The 6,540-nt window shown below is 41.7% G+C and overlaps 1 long non-coding RNA gene across 1 annotated transcript; it reads right to left on the reverse strand.

Annotated features, from left to right (window-relative positions):
* Positions 1-283: 283 nt before the first annotated feature.
* LOC136177639 (uncharacterized) lies at positions 284-5,627 on the reverse strand. Its single transcript, XR_010665149.1, has 2 exons — positions 4,868-5,627; positions 284-4,732 (listed from the first exon to the last, which is right to left on the reverse strand). It is a non-coding gene; the product is annotated as an uncharacterized lncRNA (long non-coding RNA).
* Positions 5,628-6,540: the final 913 nt, after the last annotated feature.

Consider the following 6,540-nt stretch of genomic DNA (forward strand, 5'->3'; position numbering starts at 1 on the left):
ATGACTGCACCACAGTCATTTGAAACATCTGTAATTAAACCTCTTCTTAAAAAGCCTGCTCTTGATTCAATAACATTAGCTAACTATAGACATATATCTAGCCTTCCTTTAATCTCAATTAAATGACTTTACATCTACTGGAATGTTTGTGATTTTGCGTTTGGATCATCATTTATTTTTTGGGCCCTTAAGTGTCCCCTGAACTGGAGATTATGAATTGATATGTGTGCTGGAAATTTCTGTAATGAGAGATTGTTTAATAAAAGATCTTTGAGTCATTCAGTTGTGTTTGTTGCCATTTTATTATTCCTTTTGCAAATAGGAAGAGCAAATGTACAGATTGAAAGATAAGTCTGCAGCAAAGCCCAGAGAAGGGCAGTCCAACTCCACACTATATAGACATTCAGTTACAAAGTTATGACGCACTCACTGTGGCTATGCTAAGATAAAAAAGAAACCTGATAAGGACAGTTCTCGGTGCGGATCCAGGGAGGATCTGTAATTATAATCTTCGTGTGCATCACTAACAGTCTAGCAACATTTCCAGGAGGCACATAAATTTCCTGTTACATTTGTTTTTTAGAATTGCATGTTTAGGCTTTTGTTGTTTTGGAACTTGATGTTTATTTGTTGATTCAGAGCTCACGTCATAATGATGATTGGTTGCAGGCTTGTAGCCACTGATACTGGGTGCAGCACAACTCAAATAGTGGGTTTACACTTTTCTCTTGAAGCAAAGAAATCAAAATAAACCCTTAAATTAACCTCAGATCATTTACTAAACCAAATTAACTTTCAACAATTAAGTGATATTGCACCAGTAACTTAAATATAAAAGAAACAATTAGAAAGAAAACATTTCTCAGAATTAAAACCCCTTCAGTTGGTCTGCCCCAGTGATGTCAGCGATGATATCATCAATCAGAAATTGTCGACTCCCTATTGGAAAAAGAGGTCAAAGAAGGATTCATGATCAGTCCATTTGACAATCCCCCATTTCCAGTATTCAGAGTCAGTCATAGCCACCAAGAAATACTATGTAAAATAGAGGCCCACAAAGCTCACACATTCCATCAACAGTGTCATTTCTTGTCCTGACTTCTCTATTCAATATGCATCTTTTATCACACCCCCTCAAACACGGAAATCCAGTTGGAAAGTCAATATGAAATGTTCAGTCTACATGGTACTATGCAACCCTGCTGGATTTCCACCTACCTGGGCTTCTCCACCGAACCCTGCGGGGGGTCTTTTCCCGTCCCACTATGCACCGTTTGAAGCTGAACTACACTCTGGCTTTGCGGCGATCTGCAGCAAATCATCCTCCCTCACCTGCTTCCTTGCAGCGAGCGGATCCTGCATCGCTAGCGATGGAGCCGAACACCTTGGTTATTGGTGATTCCATAGTGGGGCATGTCAGGAGAAGATCAGCGGTGACATACTGTTTTCAAGGCGCTATGGTCTTGGACATATTGGATAGGATCCCCAGTCTCTTGACAAAACACCCACGCGTTACTAACATCATCTTACAGATCGGCTGCAATGATGTTTCGATCTTCAATATTAAAATATGACTTTAGCAGACTCCTTTGCTCGCTGGATTCATGTGGCAGGCGTGTTTTTGTCTCCGGCCCTATTCCTCCACTAGGCCGAGGTGCCGGTCGTTTTTGCCGCATCCTCAGTCTCCACACATGGCTGCAGTCTACCTGGGCAGTCCATAATAGTCCTGCTTTCATTGATCATTTTAACCTCTTTTGGAATCGCCCCTCCTTTTATGGGAGAGATGGAATACATCCTAGCAGTTTGGGTGTACATACTTTGACACACATGTTTTTTATAGTCACAACCCCATCCTGAAAAATACTCACCACCTCCCTCATGTGGCATTCTCTGTCAACTACCAGCTGTTAGCCCTATACTCCCTTAAGTCTAAATACAACGACATTTGATACACATGTTGTAATCAACAATAGGCCTTAAGAAATAACATCAATATGCCTACAGCCCCTAGGATCTGTAACTTAGTCCCTATAGAGACCACCCCCTCTGGCCACCAAAGTATCCCTGTGGAATTGGCTCTCTTGAATGTAAGGTCTCTCTCCAAAAAAGGTTTCATTCTGAACGATTTTATTTCCTCCAAGAATCTAGACTTTTTATTTTTAACTGAGACCTGGCTGTTACCTGCATGGCAACCACAGCCAGATGCTTGAGCTATACTTGCTGCACTTCACCCGTCCTCTGTTTAATGATCTTCTGCCCGCCTGGACACAATGGTAGTTTTTTTTTTTGTTTTTTTTTACTTGAGCTTTCTTTCAAAGTTGCTTTGCTCATTTCAATCATATCAAAATACATACATGTACAAAAACAAACAAAATATGGGTCATACAGCAGGTGAAAAAACAAAACATAAGACACTGATAATCTTTTATCTGGTCAGTCCATAAATGTACCACATGCACAGGTATCTCTCAAAACTTCAATTCAGCCAATACTTAATACCCCAAATGTTTAAGCATATGTATCCTCATATTCTTGACTTCCTCCGTCCAACACCTATTGCATGTAGAAAGTACATTATGCATTTGTGATCTTAATCTATCTTGGAAAATGAAGTAGTACCAGTTCCCATTTATTTTTGAAAACATCTGTCTTTAGTTGAAGTCAGGCTGTTATGCTCTCCATCTCATAAACACTTTTGAACCTTTCCCTCCATTGTTGTACAGTAGGTGGCTTTACATTTCTCCACAACACCGTAATCACTTTTTGCGATCAACAGCAACACTCAGTAAATATGTCTGTTTTTTTTGTGTTTATTTCTTCTTGAGTGTTCCTAAGTATAAAAAAATGCTGGTTCTAATGACAAATCAAGCCCCAGAATTTTCTTGATCTCTGCCTGAATATGTCTCCAGTATTTATTCAATTTGGGACAATCCCAGATTTTATGAGTATGGTCTCCTATCTTCCTGCACTCTCTCCAGCAAAGCTCAGATGTGTTGCTGTATCTCACCATCAAAGGAGGGGTTTTAAATATTCTCCTTCAGACTCCCTCCAGGTAGGACTACTTGTTAGTTTATGCACAGAAAGACATGTTTTTTTTTCCACATTTCATCAGTAATAATAGTATTCATTTCTAATGCCCATTTCTGTTTCGTTTGTAAAGTGTCTCCTGTGTCCTTACCCTGAAACCATCTGTAGAGATGGGAAATCAGATTCTTTTTCAACACTCCCTCCACAGTCAACATAAAGATTCTTTCTAAACTCGATGGTAACTTAGGGCGCGGTCACACTGGCCATCTGTAGCGTGCTGTACTCAAGGACGATTGGCCCCCCGCTGTGCCATACCCACACTGGCCGGCACAGCCCGCGGTCACACTGGCCAGGACTAACCGTGCCTAAAAGCACGATTACCTCTTGTACATAACATCGTAATACAACACATGCACGCTTTATGTTATTATGAAGCGTGCTCAGTTTAAAAACAGGCGGACGAGAGAGAGAGAGAGAGAGAGAGAGAGAGAGAGAGAGAGAGAGAAAAAGAGACGCGCAGTCGAGTCCGTGTCTGCACCTCAGAGAAAAACACAGAGAGCATGACAGCTACTTTACTGACTTTGCAGCTCATTTTAAAGAGCCCATATTATGCCCTTTTTGGGGTTCATATATTTAATCTATGTACCTACTAAAGTATGTTCACAATAGCTAAAGTTCTAAAAAAGTGTCAGTTTTCATGTTCTGTCGCTCCATGCACCGGCTCACTTCTGACTCTCTCTCTAAGGCTCTGAAGTGCCCACGTTCAGAGTCCCCACGTGTGCCAAGTCTGATCTGATTGGTCGGCCTGTCGGCTCTGCCGTAATTGGTCAGTCGCTCAGCACGGTTCTCGGAAATGTCCCGCCTCTTTTACCATATTGGGAATGCAGCCACTGGCTCCGTCCGAGGGGAGCATAAACATTAGCACCTTAGCGCTACGGCATATCGTGGGCGTGCTACAGAAGTTAACGGGCGTGCAACATGAGCTGCTGGGCTTGCCACAACGAGCCAATGGGCTTAGATCAGTGATCTCACACTGACAAGACGTCACACTGGCAAATGTTTTCCGAGGGGGGCTAGAACCGAGCATTACATGCAGCTAATGCTACAGCTAACAGGAGGACAAGGGAGAAGCCACGTTTCTGCGGACTTTGAATTTTTGCAAATAGATGTGCCTAAACATGCACAGGACACTTGGAAAACACACTAAAGAGCATATAAAACCAGAAAAAGCATAATATGGGCCCTTTAAGCCATTTTAATCAGACACAGCCATAAATGAATAAAAAAATAAAATATACGCGCGGCCGAGTCCACAGGCGAGTCCACGTACGCACATTGGAGAAGAACAAAGAGAACATGACAGCTACTTTACTGACTTTGCGGCTATTTTTAAGCCATTTTAATCAGACACAGCCATAAATAATTACACAGCCATTAAATAATGAACAACACAGAGAACATGACAGCTTCTTTGTGTCTTATATTGTTTCATGTTAGTCAGATACAGACATGAAACTCTGGATTTCTCCATAATGAAGGCTGTCAGCGTTGTGTACCCGCGTGCTTGTGCTCGTGCATGAAGTGTACCGTGCTGAAGCACACCTCTCCAAAGTGTGCCAAAGCCAAGGAAGTGTACCGTGCCTGAGTAAGATATGGAGCGGTCACACTGGTCAAAAAAACTGTAATAGCTACAATTTTAAATGTCCTGGATATAGAAGTAAAAAGATGAAAAAAAAATGTTAATACCCAGCTAAGTCTTCATCGTGAATTTTATCCATTCATTCTCTATTTTTAACTTCGGTAACTCACCGGAACTGCACTCAGATGGTTTGGGTCATACCTGTCAAATAGAGGATTCTCTGTCTCAATTGGTCATTTGTTTCTTCCTCGGCCCGCATGACGTACGGTCTGCCACAGGACTCAATTCTTGGTCCAGTCTTGTTTTCCCTTCATATGCTCCCACTTGGAAATATTATGAATTACTTTGAGGGGGTCTCCTATCACTGTTATGCTGATAATGCACAAATATATCTGACAATCAGACAATATCAGCTGCTTAAACAATTTAGTAGAGTGCATGGCCCCCATTGAGAAATGGATGAGCTGTCATTGTCTGCAGCTTAATACAGGGAAGACAGAGGTCATTTTCTTTGGCCCCTGATCATATAGCAAGCAAATTGAAGCTGCTCTTTGGTCCTCTAACACCCAATATAAAATCTACAGGTAGAACTGCAGGTATTACATTTGATTCACAGCTTAACTTCACTCTGCACATCAATAATCTCATTAAATCCTGTTACTACCAGCTAAGAAACATTAGTAAATTAAATCAACTCTGTCTTTCCCTGATCTAGAGAAGCTTATTCATGCCTTTGTCTTTTCACGTTTGGGCTACTGCAACTCGCTTTTCACTTGCCTGAGTCAGTCCTCAATGGCCAGACTCCAACAAGTGCAGAATGCTGCTGCTCGGATTTTAACAAATGCAAACTGCAGGTCCAACATTACCCCAATCCTTTCCTCCCTCCATTTGCGGCCCGTTACTTACAGGGTTGATTTAAAAATGAGTTTAAAAACTTTTAAAACACAACACGGTCTAGCCCCCCCCCCCCCCCCCCCCCTTACATTAAAGAACGTTTAACCCCTTATGCTCCGAGCCAAATCTTAGATCATCAAGAGTCGTTCCTAGATCTAGGCTGGTTACCAAGGGCGACCGGGCATTTGCCATCAGAGCACTTAAACTCTGGAACTCCTTACCCGTAGAGGCTGGCAAACTGTTCCTATTTTTAAATCCTTGCTCCAAACACATTTTTATAAGAAGGCCTTTTTAACGATTTATTAGTAATTAATGTCCTGCTTTAATTAATTTAATCAATTTTTATAACTCACCAAGGTTTTATCCTGATTCTTTTGTGAAGCACTTTTCATGTATGTTTCATTTTGTTTGATTGACTGCATTCTGTAAAGCACTTTGTAACCTTGTTTAGATAAGTGCTATATCAATAAAGTTATTATTATTATTAAATGCACTATTGGGGGCACATGTGGGACAATATAATGTTAATTATATTCTTAATGATGGGAGGAGGTGGGTGAATGTAGTGAGGCAGGTGGTGGGCCAGAACCATCTCCCAGGCATCCACCAGCTGAACATTAAGTCCTTTGAACACAGCTCTGACCACCTTGTCCTGTTGAATAGCATACCAGTCATTAAAGGCAAATATATAGGGGTTTGTACCTCTGAGGTTTGGAGTCCTGATGACCACCAGCGTGTCTGGAGCCCTGTTTAACAGACGAATCACCGCCCTGCGGATGCCGTAAAGCCTTCTGATGTAGAATTGCATTGGGAAAGGAGTGAGGTGGGCCCAGATGCCAAAAATTACAACTGTGTTGGTGCCACCAACTACATCATCTATTTCATTGGCAATGTAACGCAGCTCACTGGTTGGGATATGGACGGAAACACTAAGAGGAGGACCGTGGAAGTGGAACTTCACCAAGATGTTTTTTGCATTG

The sequence above is a fragment of the Labrus bergylta genome, chromosome 23 (assembly GCF_963930695.1).
Source record: "Labrus bergylta chromosome 23, fLabBer1.1, whole genome shotgun sequence".
NCBI lineage: Eukaryota > Metazoa > Chordata > Actinopteri > Labriformes > Labridae > Labrus > Labrus bergylta.